This window comes from Lampetra fluviatilis, chromosome 24 (genome assembly GCF_964198595.1).
Source record: "Lampetra fluviatilis chromosome 24, kcLamFluv1.1, whole genome shotgun sequence".
In the NCBI taxonomy this organism is placed as follows: domain Eukaryota; kingdom Metazoa; phylum Chordata; class Hyperoartia; order Petromyzontiformes; family Petromyzontidae; genus Lampetra; species Lampetra fluviatilis.
This window is the reverse complement of record NC_136298.1, coordinates 450582-466776: the sequence shown is the minus strand read 5'-3', so window position 1 is coordinate 466776 and position 16195 is coordinate 450582. Positions and strand designations below refer to the sequence as shown.

The 16195-nt window shown below is 55.6% G+C and overlaps 1 protein-coding gene across 1 annotated transcript in view; it reads left to right on the top strand.

The window, feature by feature from the left end:
* Positions 1 to 16195, top strand: part of ST3GAL3 (ST3 beta-galactoside alpha-2,3-sialyltransferase 3) — a 223827-nt gene that overhangs the window by 123994 nt on the left and 83638 nt on the right. The window contains exon 2 of the mRNA XM_078867490.1: positions 15526 to 15593. The gene's annotated coding sequence lies outside the window, so the exon portion shown is untranslated. The remainder of the gene's footprint in view (positions 1 to 15525; positions 15594 to 16195) is intronic.

Sequence of the window (16195 nt, the reverse complement as noted above, 5' to 3'; positions counted from 1 at the left end):
CCTCTACCCATAACCATTAACCTCTAAACCTCAACATTAACCTCTAAACCTCAACATTAACCTCTAACCTAACCATTAACTCTAACCCTAACCGTTAACCTCTAACCCGTAACCCAAATCTCTAACCCTGACCAATAACCCTCACCTCTAATGCTTACTTTTAACCCTTAACCCTAATCTCTAACACTTTAGCCCTAATCCTAACCCTAATCCGTCACCCTAACCCCTAACCTCCGATTAGCACGGTTGGCTACATACACAGTCTATACATACACACATATTACCTCTAACCCCAGCTCCTTATCCTTAACCTTACATGAACTCTAACCCATAACCTGACGCCGGACAGATCCACGGGGGGGCACCAGCTGCGATGTGGCCATGCTTTCTCAAGGTCATCTGTGAAATACTGGACATCTGTTAAAAAGAGCTGTATAGCTCATCGGATTCCTCCACGAAAGTCCAGAGACAGTGTGACCCATTGTTTATTTGTTACGGTCTCAAGGATCTAAAACGTCAAGCGGCCAGCAACAGACAGGGCCATCACGGTTGTAACACGGGTTTTGATTGAGCACGGGTATTGTTATTATTGAATTTAGGAAGGCTGTTATTATTATTATAGAATTGAGCAAGGTTATTACTATTCGTGCTTGTCGAAGAATAGACGACGGCAGGAGGGACTTCCCAGAGTGAAGCAGTCCGAGGGAAGAGGCAGACAGAGAGGAAGGAGATGGTAGCAGCCTCCTCCTCCTGGTCGCTCCGCTGTGTGCTCTCGCGTCACCTGACACGCAACTGGGCAGGATGGAGGTCGTGAATTGTAATCCGGTTGTGGTCAGCAGAGGGATATTGGTCTTCTTGGTTCTTTCGGTAAAGTCACGTAGAAGGGAAGTAATAAAATAATAAAATTAAACATAATAAAATAATTCTCACGACGTTTCGGCCACAACGCAAGCAGCCATCCTCAGGTGAAGACCAGGTCTGTCGGGGAGACAGCGTCTGAATGAAACACCACCACGCTTGGAGCGTATATTTAAGCTGGGTTGGAAGGGGGGAAGGGAGCCTTGACAAAATAATTTGCATATCAAGAGGAATTTAGCATATTTATGGGAAATGCAGGTATGTGATTAGTACTACTTGTGAAATGCGTAGGAGGTGTGCGGGGGGTTTCAAAGTCATATTATGCCCGTGCATTATGCAATATTAGCATTTCCCATAAATATGCTAAATTCCTCTTGATATGCAAATTATGTTGTCAAGGCGCCCTTCCCCCCTTCCAACCCAGCTTAAATATACGCTCCAAGCTTGGTGGTGTTTCATTCAGACGCTGTCTCCCCGACAGACCTGGTCTTCACCTGAGGACGGCTGCTTGCGTTGTGGCCGAAACGTCGTGAGAATTATTTTATTATGTTTAATTTTATTATTTTATTACTTCCCTTCTACGTGACTTTCCCGAAAGAACCAAGAAGATGAATCCCTGCAGTCACGAAAGCTTTAAAAAGAGGGATATTGGTGTTGGTCAAACAACTAAGAGGCAGGACCCTCGTGAATGGCAGTCTCAGCTTGCGACGCTGCCTCGAGAGGGGATTGATGGCATCATGGAGAGTTACAGGAAGGAGGTGCAACTGAACTGCTGCGTGTTTACCGAGAGGAGCCAGGCTGGGCTGGGCACAGACAGAGCTCCCACCACTCCTCCCTCACCCAGGGTGACCGGTGGCGAGATCTCCCTTGCCCGGTATGCAGGAAGTCGTGTGTTTGCCTGCATATCTGGAGTGTGCATGTTCTCCCTGTGGTCGTGTGGGTTTTTCTTTGGGTCCTCTGGTTTTTCCTCCATATTTGTAAACATGCGTTTAGATTTATTTTTATTAGCCGCTTTGTTGAGGGACCATTTGTGGCCAAGTTGGTTCTGAAAAAGAGCTATATAGCTCAGTGGGCCTTACCTAGTCAAATAAAATAATAGTTTAGGTTCTAGTTATATTTGTTGACTCGTCGATATAACAACAACAAACAATGATGTACATTCAAGAATGCACAATAATAATAAACAACTAATAACAATTATGCAATTATGAAGATAAAATTGCATTAACATTTTTTTGTTACTTAAAGTCTTTATCAACGATTGCCGTACTGCCCGGCCCACGATTCCAGTCTGGAGCTGGGCTTCTGTGCACACCGCTGGACTTACTCCTGAGTCCCCTGCCAGTGCCAGGCTCGCGGCAACGCTGCCCATCCACGCCGCTGGAGACGAGCGACTTGTCACGAGGAGCCCAGCTCGAGGGCTGCGTGTCTCGCATGGGCAGTCGTTGGCGACGTGTATGTACGTATATACGTATGTACGTATGTACCGTAGGTACGTTGAACTTCTTTGGCCCCGTACTTTGCCAACCATGCTAATCAGAGGTGCGCTAATAGTGTATGTCAGTGGCGGTGTGGTGTTTGTGGTATAGTGGTGGTGGTGATGATAGTAGTAGTGGCGGTGTGGTGTTGGTAGTATATTGGTGGTCTATGTATGTATGTATGTGTGAACTTCTTTGGCACGGTACGTAGCCAACCGCGCTATTTGGAGGCACGACCCGGCTGAGATGACCATCGACTCTAGTCCTCCGTGTGCACCGTACGTAGCCAACACTCAACAAACTATTGGAGCCTCGCGCGCGTTCCTTCCCCGTGAGACGCTGCGCAGGGCGAGCGACTAAACATTCTCGTCCTGGGAATGACGGCGGCGGCGACAGATGTTCAGGAGCTCGATGCGCATGCTGCTGGCCATGACGAGAGGGCTTCAGCAGAGAGAGAGTGTCGTCCTCTCTGGTACTTGGGGGTGCATGCGCGTACTGGTGAGAATGGGCGGGTTCTTACGGGAGCTAGCGGGTACGTGTGGGTACTTGCAGCTACGGGCGGGCACGTGCGGGTCCTGGCAGGTACTTGGGGGTACTTGCTGGTACGGGCGGGTACGGCGATGAGCCTTGGCAGAAACGAGTGCCGCTTGGAGGCAGATCCGGAGGAGCCGGTTGAGCGGGAGGAGCCGATGGAGGGGTAGAGCGGTGGAGGGGTAGAGCGGTGGAGGGGTAGAGCGGTGGAGGGGTAGAGCGGTGGAGGGGTAGAGCGGTGGAGGGGTAGAGCGGTGGAGCAAGTAGAGTGGTGGAGCCGGTGGAGCCGGTGGAGTTGATGTAGCCGGTGGAGCCGTTATAGCAGTGGAACCGGTGGAGGAGGGGTGGGTGTGGGGGGTTGGCGTGAGCCTCGTCTCGCACCTGGAGCCTCCCGCCGCTCGCCCCTTCAGAAAATTGGGCCCCAGGGTGCACGTGATGGTGGAGGCGGTGGATACGGCGGAGGCGGTGGTGGCGTTAACGGTGGTGGCGGCATTGATGGCGGCGGTGGCGGCGGCGGCGGCGGCGGCGATGGTGGCGGCGGTGGCGGCGGTGGCGGTGGTGGCGGCGGTGGTGGCGTTGGTGGCGGCGGCGGCGATGGTGGCGGCGGCGGCGATGGTGGTGGCGGTGGCGGTGGTGGCGGTGGTGGCGGTGGCGGCGGCGGTGGTGGCGGTGGTGGTGGCGGTGGTGGCGGCGGTGGTGGCAGTGGTGGCGGTGGTGGTGGCGGTAGTGATGGCGGTGGTGGTGGTGGCCAGAGTCTTTCGGCTCTCTATGGTGGAGTGGTTTGGGGCAACAGGGAATTAAAAGTTCAACTGGAGATAATTGTCCTCGTTTCCATTGCCTCTCAAAGGGCAGTTATTTACTCTGCAACTGTGGTTGTTGCAGCTGATTTCCCATGGCTTCCCAGGGCTTCGCTGCTGTACAAAAGTATTGGAAAATGGCAACGCGGCCGATGATTCTTGAATCCTCGCGGAATGGCGCTTAAATATTTAACAAACTATTAAACACTCTGGGTTGACAGAACGCCCAGCCCAGAGAGACTCCCATTAAAGATATTCGCACTTAATCAATTCTGGATGAGGTCGATTGCGTCTGGACAGCCTCCAGCTACGATAGGGCCGCACGGACCGCTGTTTCTCGCGCACGCTGCATTCCCCGAGGTGGGATCTAATAATTGCGGGGCCTTGTGCAGGGCCTACCCAGAGGTTTCCCGGAGGCCCCGGGGGACAGAATGCCACGTGTGAGGCCTGCGCTCCCACGACTGGCCTGGGGCCCTCTTTCGTGTGGGACCCAGGGCCAATTGTCCTATTTGGAGCTCTACCCCCCCCCCTCCCGTGCTCGCGTGGGATGCAGTGGACGCCACGGGCCTCCTCCACGGCGTCCCCGCGGTGTTCGGGACTCGGCTGCTGCTGCTGCACCAGCAACTCTCGGGCACGGCAAATGAGGCACTAAAGGGGGGGGGGGGTGGCACCTCGAATATATGGGTGGGGAGTGAGCTGGCACTATTTTTTATTTATAAGCCAAAGTGACCGGCTAAGTGGCGGCTCAGCAGTAATGCAAGAGGGTTCCGGTGGGAAAGGTTGCGAGTTCAAATCCTCGTTGATTAGGGGTTGACTCAGCCCATCATCATCCCTCTGAGGTCGATAAACAACGTAGGAATGTGGAATTTCCTCCGCAGGCTCGGGGCTGTAAACGGGAGACGAGAGCAACCGGTTTCCTCGAATCGTTTGAGCAGCGGGAGGTCGCTCCGGTTCTCACCGTCGGAAGCCGTGAGCAGAAGATTGGAGAGCCTCCTAGGAGGTTCCGCGGTGAGCGGAACGTCGCTTCCTTCCGTCCGCCAGATCCCACGGAAGGAAGTGGTGCGAGTCGCTTGTTAGCAGACAAAGACGACACTCTGCCCTCGAGAAGTGGCTCCCATCCAGGGCGTCGGTTAACACCATCGCAGTAAAGATGCAATGACGTGACGTCTATAATCATACAAATATACCCCGTATACGTCAATGCCATTAGCGAGCATCAATGAAGGTCGGTGGGTGGACAGCCCCACGCCCGGCTGCCTTTCTCTGCCTAGTGGCGATGTTACCACACCGCACCAGGTACTCATTTGAGGCTGAGTCGACCTAGGGGAGGCCCAAGACTGGTTCAGATATTCGCCACTGTTGGTTGTGAGCAGGAAAATCGAACTCTTGAGTCGCCGGTTTTGTAGCATAGCGCGTGAACCGCTACAATGCTGCTCCCCTATAACCACACACATCAACCACACACACTCACCCATGCATATACTCGCTGACCCACACGTACATGCTTATCCACCCACGCATACACTCACTCACCCACACATACACACTTAACAACAACAAAAGCACACACGCACACTCGCTCACGGTCCACCAACACACACAGCAAACACGGAAGGACATGTGTACACACGCATACAATGGCGTGCGTGATTGCAGTGGACATCTCACCCAGTCTTCTTCTTTTGTGTGTTGTTTCAAAAAAGCAACAGGGCCACAGTTGTACGTTTAGTGTTGTGAGTCTTGTTACGCGGAATCCGGAGTGGTCGCTGAGTGAAGTCCGCTCGTTCCACCAGAACACGCTTGTTGTAGTGGGGTAGCTGAGTGGACTGATCCACTTGTTGTAGTGGGGTAGCTGAGTGGACTAGTCCACTTGTTGTAGTGGGGTAGCTGAGTGGACTAATCCACTTGTTGTAGTGGGGTAGCTGAGTGGACTAATCCACTTGTTGTAGTGGGGTAGCTGAGTGGACTTCTATTTGTTGTAGTGGGGTAGCTGACTGCACTAATCCACTTGTTGTCGTGGAGTAGCTGAGTGGACTAATCCACTTGTTGTAGTGGGGTAACTGAGTGGACTGATCCACTTGTTGTAGTGGGGTAGATGAGTGGACTAATCCACTTGTTGTAGTGGGGTAGCTGAGTGCACTGATCCACTTGTTGTAGTGGGGTAACTGAGTGGACTGATCCACTTGTTGTAGTGGGGTAGCTGAGTGGACTAATCCACTTGTTGTAGTAGGGTAGCTGAGTGAACTAGTCCACTTGTTGTAGTGGGGTAGCTGAGTGGACTAGTCCACTTGTTGTAGTAGGGTAGCTGAGTGAACTAGTCCACTTGTTGTAGTGGGGTAGCTGAGTGGACTAGTCCACTTGTAGTGGGGTAGCTGAGTGGACTAGTCCACTTGTTGTAGTGGGGTAACTGAGTGGACTAGTCCACTTGTTGTAGTGGGGTAGCTGAGTGGACTAATCCACTTGTTGTAGTGGGGTAACTGAGTGCACTAATCCACTTGTTGTAGTGGGGTAGCTGAGTGGACTAGTCCACTTGTAGTAGTGGGGTAGCTGAGTGGACTAATCCACTTGTTGTAGTGGGGTAGCTGAGTGGACTAGTCCACTTGTTGTAGTGGGGTAGCTGAGTAGACTAATCCACTTGTTGTAGTGGGGTAGCTGAGTGGACTAGTCCACTTGTAGTAGTGGGGTAGCTGAGTGGACTAGTCCACTTGTTGTAGTGGGGTAACTGAGTGGACTAATCCACTTGTTGTAGTGGGGTAGCTGAGTGGACTAATCCACTTGTTGTAGTGGGGTAGCTGAGTGGACTAATCCACTTGTTGTAGTGGGGTAGCTGAGTGGACTAATCCACTTGTTGTAGTGGGGTAACTGAGTGGACTAATCCACTTGTTGTAGTGGGGTAGCTGAGTGGACTAATCCACTTGTTGTAGTGGGGTAACTGAGTGGACTAATCCACTTGTTGTAGTGGGGTAACTGAGTGGACTAATCCACTTGTTGTAGTGGGGTAGCTGAGTGGACTGATCCACTTGTTGTAGTGGGGGTAGCTGAGTGGACTAATCCACTTGTTGTAGTGGGGTAACTGAGTGGACTAATCCACTTGTTGTAGTGGGGTAACTGAGTGGACTAATCCACTTGTTGTAGTGGGGTAGCTGAGTGGACTGATCCACTTGTTGTAGTGGGGTAACTGAGTGGACTAATCCACTTGTTGTAGTGGGGTAACTGAGTGGACTAATCCACTTGTTGTAGTGGGGGTAGCTGAGTGGACTAATCCACTTGTTGTAGTGGGGTAACTGAGTGGACTAATCCACTTGTTGTAGTGGGGTAGCTGAGTGGACTAATCCACTTGTTGTAGTGGGGTAGCTGAGTGGACTGATCCACTTGTTGTAGTGGGGTAACTGAGTGGACTAGTCCACTTGTTGTAGTGGGGTAACTGAGTGGACTGATCCACTTGTTGTAGTGGGGTAACTGAGTGGACTGATCCACTTGTTGTAGTGGGATAACTGAGTGGACTGATCCACTTGTTGTAGTGGGGTAGCTGAGTGGACTAATCCATTTGTTGTAGTGGGGTAACTGAGTGGACTGATCCACTTGTTGTAGTGGGGTAACTGAGTGGACTAATCCACTTGTTGTAGTGGGGTAGCTGAGTGGACTAATCCACTTGTAGTGGGGTAGCTGAGTGGACTAGTCAACTTGTTGTACTGGGGTAGCCATCAGCGATGTGCGCTTGATGGTTCGCCCCACACCAGAGGTCGCAAACGGACTTTGATTCCTTACCCGTACCCGTACCCGGCCGCACCAGGGTCGCAAATGGGTACCCGTACCCGGCCGGGTACGGGTAGCCAGGTATCGGGTAGGGTACAGGTATCGGGTACCCGGTTGCGACCTCTGCCCCACACCGCATAAGCAGTTTGCCAAGTCTCCGATCGTTACCACTAACGGAGGAAGTTTCCCCAGCCCACCTGGGGGTTCTTAACAGCCGGCAGAGGAGTGTGGAGGCGCGCTCCCAAAATAGACTACGTCTCGATCGATTTCAGACGGGAGGACGGTACGGACGGTGCTGGGGATTTGATGTCGATATGCTGAGGGAGGAGATTCTGACTTGCCAAGTCGTTGCTGAAACTCCCTGAGTGTTGTAGCAACAGTTGGGGATGTCCCATGTGTGCGTTCACTGCTTTCACCCAGTGAGCACACGCAAGTGAACGTACGGTGCACTTGAACTGCACGTAAGCGGGAGCACGTGAGCGAGGAGGTGCTGCTTATTCGAGGGGGTGGGTGGGGGGGGCTATCACTCCCAATTCGCAAACTTGGGTGCAATTAATAGACTCCAGGCCACCCCTCGGAGGGCTGTGCAGACCGGGAGGCAGAATCTAATTGACGTAATCTTGTGGTGCTGCTGCTGCTGCTGTTGTCGGTGCCACATTGCCAGTGAAGCCACTCGCCGGTGGGAAGCAGCCCGTGTGCAGGACGTGTGCAGGTGATTGCAGCGAATGTGGCCGTCCTAAGTTTTCGCCGCTCCTCTGCGGCTTTTGCGTGCGGTTTGAGGTTCGTCGTTGGCGCTGGGTCCAGCCTGGGCCCCTCTGGGTTTGCGACCCGTTAAATATTCATACTCGCAGATGTCCCCGTGCGTGGCACGGCGCTCGTGGGTCGCAACGCGCGCATGCTGCTGCAGTGTCACTTTGCGTCAATCCGCGACAAAGATCCCCATATAGCCTGAACTTGACTGTTGGGGCAAGTGCTGTTAGCGAGTACCTTTGAAGGGCGACACGGCACACGAGATGGGTGAACAGTTCCATATCTTTCCGTCTTTGCCTCCCCGTTGGCAATATGTTCACACCGCACCAGGTATTCATTTGAAGCTGAGTCGACCTAGGGGAGGCCCTTGACCGGTCACTGGTGTTGGCCGTGAGCGAGAATGGAGTTCAGGTCACCAAGTTCGTAGCGCAGCGTGCTAACCACCACACTATCGCTCCCCACACCATAAACAAAGATCCCTTGTGTAGCCTTTACAGATTGTTGGGGCAAGTGCTGTTAGCGAGCACTTCTGAAGTCTGGCACAGCACACGAGGGGGTGGGTGGCCAGCACCACGCCCGGCTGCCTTTGTCTCCCTAGTGGCGATGTTTCCATACCGCATTAGGTACTGTTTTTAGGCTGAGTCGACCTATGGGAGGCCCAGGACCGGTTCAGATTATCGTCACTGGTGTTGCCTGTGTGTGGGAATCGAATTCGGGTGGCCAAGTTCGTAGCGCTGCGCTAACTGTTACACTACCACTCCACACACTCAAACAACACACACAGTGCGTGTTTACACAGTGAACATTGCACCCAGCCAACACACACTCACACGTACGCGATGCTGTACACCAGCGGTCCCCAACCTTTTTGGCACCAGGGACCGGTAGGGGAGGGGGGGGATGGTTTCGGGATGATTCAAGCGCATTACATTTATTGTGCACTTTATTTATATTATTATTACATTGTAATATATAATGAAATCATTATTCAACTCACCATAATGCAGAATCAGTGGGAGTCCTGAGCTTGTTTTCCTGTAACTAGACGGTCCCATCTGGGGGTGCCGCCGCTGATCTGTCAGGAGGCGGAGCTCAGACGTCATTGCGAGCGATGGGGAGCGGCTGTCAATACAGACGATGAAGCTTCGCTCGCTCGCCCACCGCTCACCTCCTGCTGTGCGGCCCGGTTCCTCACACTCGCACGTACGGTACCGGCCCGCGGCCTGGGAGTTGGGGACCCCTGCCGTACGCGATTCCGTGGTGCACACCGCCGGTTCGTGTGGACTCTGCGAACGATTAACGGTCCCACCGCTCCTGGTGCGCGCCGTTAACCCCGCACGTGGAGCGGCTTTGTTTCTGTCACACAATGGCCACTCGTGTCGGCGTGTAACGGGACGCATGGGCACAAACAACGGCGTTACTCCTCGCGCCCGTCCGTAATGGCACCCGACCGCGTGTGGGGCCCTCCGGGTGGAAATACATTTTGGTCGACGTTTCGGGCAATGGCCCAGGGCGACGCTCTCTCTGCCATGAAGAAGTGCCATTGCCCGAAACGTCTTCCACGGTGTATTTGTTTTTCCGTTTTTATGGCCACGGTGTTGATCGCGTGTGGGCTTCGCGACCAGCGTCACACTGGGGACGTGACGGCCTTCAGACGGCTGCTCGCCGTCAAGGACCGGTCTTCTGTTCAGTGGGTCGCAACGCGCGCGTAGCGTCATCGTCACGAGTTCACATTCTGGTTGGGAGGTGGGAGACCGGTTGACTCAGCCCATCATCCCTCCCTCCAGAGGTCGATACAACAAGAAACCACTTTGTGGGGGAAATCAACAGCGGTTGTCCTGTGGACTCTGCAACACGAGTGTGGAATGAGCACCGTTGCCTCAATGCTCAGTTGAGCAGGGGATCGCTCGCTCTGTGAGCAAGGTGTGTCACGCTCACTCACCTGGCTATAGATGAAGGTGTCTGTGTGCGCGTGTCTCTCTCTGTGTCTTAATGGGTCTGTGTATCTGTCGATGTGCCTCTGTGTTTGGTCTGTGTATCTGTCTCTGTGTCTCTGTCCGTGTATCTGTCTATGCGTCTACGTCCCTCTCTGTGTCTTTGTCCGTGTGTCTACGTCTCTGTGTGCGTCAGGGTCAGTGTCACACTGCCGCCCGTGTTGTCACTGCCGCCCGTGTTGTCACTGCCGCCTGCCTGTGCTCAAGTGGCTGTGGATTGCTGCGTGCTCGCTGTTTGTTTTTGCTCGCCCCGTGTCGCGGGCGCACGCCGAGTGAGATTAATGGCGCCGCTCGCTCGTGCGATTGCCGGGCCCGCGAGTTGTCAACGCCGCATCCTCTCCGTGCCCGCGGAGTAGTAGGGGGTTGGGGGGGGCACCGTGAATTATGCAGCAAGCGGTCGTCACGCTCATTGAGACGCTCGGTGAGCCGGGTCCTCCGTACCCGGCCCCGGCCACGATCGCCCAGCCCGGCGTCGCCGCGACGCTTGTGACGCGGCGCGGCACCCGGAGGGTCGTCGTCGGAACGTTTCGAGTGTCAGCGACCTGCTCGTGGGCGCAGTGTGGAGGCCGCGGAATTGTTGGCATGCCAACACCGTCGCATCTCCGGCGCCGTGCCCTCAAGGCGCGATCTACATGAGCGGCGAGTGGCGGTGGCCGGCAGTCGGCAGATGGCCCTGTGTGTGCGTGTGTGTGCATGCGTGTGTTTGTGCGTGTGTGCGTGTGTGTGCATGCGTGTGTGTGTGCGTGTGTGTGCGCTTGCGTGTGTGTGTGCGTGTGTGTGCGTGCGTGTGTGTGTCCGGCAAAACAACCTCCTACCTCCTCGCGGTGCCGGACGGGCAACACTGTCGTGGGCAGTGCTGTGGGGGGAGGGCCAATGCCCATTGGCCTCTCCCCTCATGGCGTCTGTGACCACCACAGTGGCTAAACGGGGGCTCTGGACGGGTGCGAGGGGCTGGTAACCCCTCCACCTTCAATTAACCACCACTAAACTACGAATTAAACATAAACCTGTAATTAATAAGCTTGTGCCGGAGGCCCCGGGGGGTCAGGCTTTTATGACGTCTCCTGGCCAAACCCCATTTGGCGGAGCCAGGAGATTGAATTTTAACCCTCGGGGCTTCTCCAGAAACAACGAAAAACCATTGCGGATGGCCACGTGGAATGTTCGAACGCTCACTGCGGAGGAGAGGCTGCCACTCCTCTGTCGGGAGCTGGACCGGTACCGCCTGGATCTCTGTGGCATTCAGGAGGTCCGGTGGACCGGTTCTGGCTCCTGCCACCATGAGGGGTGGACAGTCCTCTACTCGGGGCAGGAGACTGCCAAACAACAGGGTGTGGCTCTTCTTCTGAACAAAAGAATGAAGGGGGCGTGGGAGCGTGGCGGTGAGGTGTGGGAAGCTGTAAGCCCCAGGATACTTTGGGCTCGCCTTCCCATCAACCAGAGGCGAGGAGTGGTGGTCGTGGTTACTTATGCCCCCACCGAAGACGAACATCCGTGGAGGGATGCAGGCAAAGCCGATGAGTCGGACGCTTTCTATGACCTCCTGTCACAGGTGCTGGCTAAAGTGGCCACTCGGGACAGAGTCATCTTGTTGGGTGACTTCAATGCCCGAGTTGGTCATGATGCTGGCACCTGGTCTGGAGTGATTGGAAGGCATGGGCCAGATCAGCTCAATAATAACGGTAGGAGGCTGCTAGATTTTTGTGCAGCCCATGGGCTTGTAATTACCAACACGCTCTTCCGGCATCGGCGCATCCACACAACATCATGGATGCATGCCGGGTCCAAGCAAGAACATCTGCTGGACTACATAGTGACGGACCAGCGGATGCGAGCCCATGTCCTTGACACCAGGACCTACCGTGGAGCGGATCTGCCCTCTGACCATCGACTAGTCATCTGTAAGATGCGCCTGCCATTCTTCCACTCCGGTGGTGGGTGTACACCCAGGATCCCATTCCAACCAAAAGTGGCCTGGTCTAAGTTAGCTGATGAAAGTTGCAAGCGAGAATTTCATCATCGCTTGCAGCTGGGGTTGGCATCGTCCCCCACTCCACCTGATGTCGAGGGTAAATGGGCGAGGTTTAAGACTGTGACTCATGCAGCTGCAATGGCTGCTTTGGGTACGCGGTCCAGACCTCCCCGGGAACCCTGGCTGACGGAGGAGGTGTTCAGGTTAATTGAGAAAAAGCGACAGGCCCACTCTCATCGCCTACAGCATCCCACGTCAGAGAATGAGGAGGTTTACCGCAGCCTTCGCTCGGAGGTTCGGAGAGCCGTAAGGCGCTGTAAGGATGGGTGGTGGTCGCGGGTTGCTGAGGAGATGGAGTCTGCCTCAGTGGCCCGCGATCACAAATCACTATTTAACTCCATCAAAAAAGTAACCTGCAGCGCCACACCTATTACCATCATTAGAGGAAAAAACGGTGATCCAATCTCCGACCCCCAGGAACTGGTTTGCAGATTTGCTGAGCATTTCTGTGAGGTCCTGGGGGAGGGAAAATCTCTCAGCCAGGAAAACATCATGGCACAAAGTGGGGATAACCCTGCTGAGGCTGCGGTGCCTCAAATATTGGAAGAGGTCACCCCCTGTGAGTGGCTGGCTGAGGTACCAGCTGTTGAGGAAGTACTGAGGGCGATCCGGAGTCTGAGACCAGGGAAGGCACCGGGCAGAGATGATCTCCCAAGCGAAATGCTGAGGGAGGGTGGCGTTTGTGCACAGACTGCCCTATATGACATCATAACAACAGTCTGGACCACTGGACGGGTTCCGCAGGACTGGAAGGATGCCCTGGTGGTCCCCCTCTTTAAGAAGGGGGACCGTACCGACTGTAACAACTACAGGGGCATCTCACTCCTCAGTGTGCCGGGTAAGGTCCTGGCAAGGATTATTCAACATCGCCTTGCTAGGCACGCTGAGGAGAGGCTTGCGGAGCCCCAATGCGGTTTCAGGAAAGGGCGGTCCTGCACAGATGCCATATTTTCTGTCCGTCTGCTACAGCAGAGGTGTAGGGAATTCCAAAAAGACCTACATCTCTGCTTTATTGACCTGGTCAAGGCCTATGATACCATCAGTCGGACTGGGCTCTGGGTTGTTCTTCGTGCTTTCGGAGTCCCTGACCCTCTGCTCACGATCATTAAGGACCTTCATGATGGTGAGCGGGCCCGGGTAAAACTACGTGGCCGGGAGTCGGAGCCTTTCCCTGTACACCTTGGGGTGCGACAGGGATGTCCTCTGGCTCCCACATTATTTAACATCTATTTCGACTGCGTAGTTCGTGAAGCCTTCAATAGCTGTACCGGGGGAATTACCATTTGGTACAGATATAATGGGAGGCTGATCGACGCCCGGGTGCGATCAAGGGATGGCTCCCTATTGGTCAACCACGTTATGTATGCCGATGATTTGGTAATAGCTGCTCATTCAGAAGAGGAGTTGGAGACGCTGCTGCTGAGACTGGAGCGTGCCACTAAGAGGTGGGGCCTTACCATCAGCCCCACCAAAACTAAGCACCTGCCTGGGTATTTTGTACCATCTGGCACTCCACCCCCACAACTCCCAATCGGTGATGGGGCAGTTGTGGAGAGAGTGGAGAGTTTCCCATACCTGGGCAGTGTGCTTATGACCGGCTCCAGTTTATCAGCAGAGGTCTCACTCCGAATCAGTCGAGCGGCAATATCTTTTCATCGGTTGCGTAACGCTGTGTGGAAGCTACCTGGTCTGTCGCTCCGCACGAAGCTTCAGGTCTTCTCGGCCACGGTCATTCCCTCCCTTCTCTACGCTTGCGAAACGTGGACCCCCCTAGTGGAGCATCTTCGCCGGTTGGAAACATTTAGGCTGGCCTGCCTACGATCCATCCTGGGTTTAACCAGGCTGGATTGTGTGAGGAGCTCACAAGTCCTTGAAAGATCTGGGCAAAGTCCTATCAGTGAGCTCCTCCGGCAGGCAAGGCTGCGTTGGCTGGGTCATGTAGCCCGCATGCCCAGCCACCGCATGCCTAAACAGCTTTTGTTCGGCCGGATCGAGGGGGCTAAACGGGCGCGGCACGGGCTAGAGAAGAGATGGAGTGATGTGGTACAGGAGGACGTGGAGCTGAGTGGACTTGCCGATGACTGGTACCAGCGGTGTCAAGATCGGCCTCAGTGGAGGAGGCTCGTGAAGGACGCTACTGGGCAGTTGGAGGCAGTCGCCCTCCAACAACAACGGAGGGCGGAGGAGCGACGCTCACAACAACGAGCGGAGCGCTGGGTGGCTAAAGCACAGCAAGTTGGCACAGTAGGGGGCACAGGTGGTGCATCAGCCACTCGTCTCGGTCATCTCGGTCAGTCGACCCGTGGCACCTGGGTCTGCCCCGTGACCTCCTGCCAGCGGGCGTTCGACACTTCACGTGGCCTCAGGGTGCACATGGCCTGGCACAAGCGTCGTGGTGACGTCACCGCCACTTAGTGGCGAATGGCGGTTGTTGTTGTTGTGTGCGTGTGAGCTCCTCCGGCAGGCAAGGCTGCGTTGGCTGGGTCATGTAGCCCGCATGCCCAGCCACCGCATGCCTAAGCAGCTTTTGTTCGGCCGGATCGTGGGGGCTAAACGGGCGCGGCACGGGCTAGAGAAGAGATGGAGTGATGTGGTACAGGAGGACGTGGAGCTGAGTGGACTTGCCGATGACTGGTACCAGCGGTGTCAAGATCGGCCTCAGTGGAGGAGGCTCGTGAAGGACGCTACTGGGCAGTTGGAGGCAGTCGCCCTCCAACAACAACGGAGGGCGGAGGAGCGACGCTCACAACAACGAGCAGAGCGCCGGGTGGCTAAAGCACAGCAAGTTGGCACAGTAGGGGGCACAGGTGGTGCATCAGTCAGTCATCTCGGTCATCTCGGTCAGTCGACCCGTGGCACCTGGGTCTGCCCCGTGACCTCCTGCCAGCGGGCGTTCGACACTTCACGTGGCCTCAAGGTGCACATGGCCTGGCACAAGCGTCGTGGTGACGTCACCGCCACTTAGTGGCGAATGGCGGTTGTTGTTGTGTGCGTGTGTGTGCGTGCGTGTGTTTGTGCGTGTGTGTTCGTGCGTGTGTGTGCATGAGTGAGCCACGGCTATTTTAGGATGCGTATAGTAGAAGCTCAAGATGGAGCTAGGTTCCCGCCGTGAGTAGCGACTCCAGGGTGAGAGAGGCACGGGTGCGGCACGGGTGGGGCACAGGGGCAAGGGTGGCACACTTGTGGGGCACGGGTGGCGCACTGGTGGGGCACTGGTGTTTATGTGTGTTTGTGTGTATGTTGGTGAGAGCTGGCGAGTGCTGGTGAGTGTTTGTGAGTGCTGGTGAGTGTGAGGCCACTGTGTCGACTCTGTCTCTGCTCCACCACAGACGCCATGCACTGGCCCCGCTGGGTGTCCTGGCCGTGAAGAGACACCGCCCTGCACCCCGCTCACCCGGTACGCTCACCCCGCTCACCCCGCTCACCCCGTTGACCCCGCTCACCCCGTTGACCCCACTCACCCCACACACACCCACTCACCCCACTCACCCCCACTGACCCCACTCACCCCCGCTCACCCCGCTCACCCCCACTCACCCCTCTCACCCCCGCTCACCCCCGCTCACCCCCGCAGACCCCACTCACCCCGCTCACCCCCACTCACCCCACTCACTCTCACTGACCCCACTCACCCCGCTCACCCCCACTCACCCCGCTCACTCCCACTCATCCCCGCTCACCCCGCTGACCCCCACTCACCCCGCTCACCCCCACTCACCCCGCTCACCCCCACTCACCCCTACTTACCCCCGCTCACCCCGCTCACCCCCACTCACCCTGCTTACCCCCACTCACCCCGCTCACCCCCGTTGACCCCACTCACTCCCGTTGACCCCACTCACCCTGCTTACCCCGCTCACCCCTACTAACCCCCGTTCACCCCCACTGACCCCGCTCACCCCCGCTCACCCCCACTCACCCCGCTCACTCCCACGCATCCCCACTCACCCCGCTGACCCCCACTCACCCCGCTCACCCCCACTCACCCCGCTCACCCCC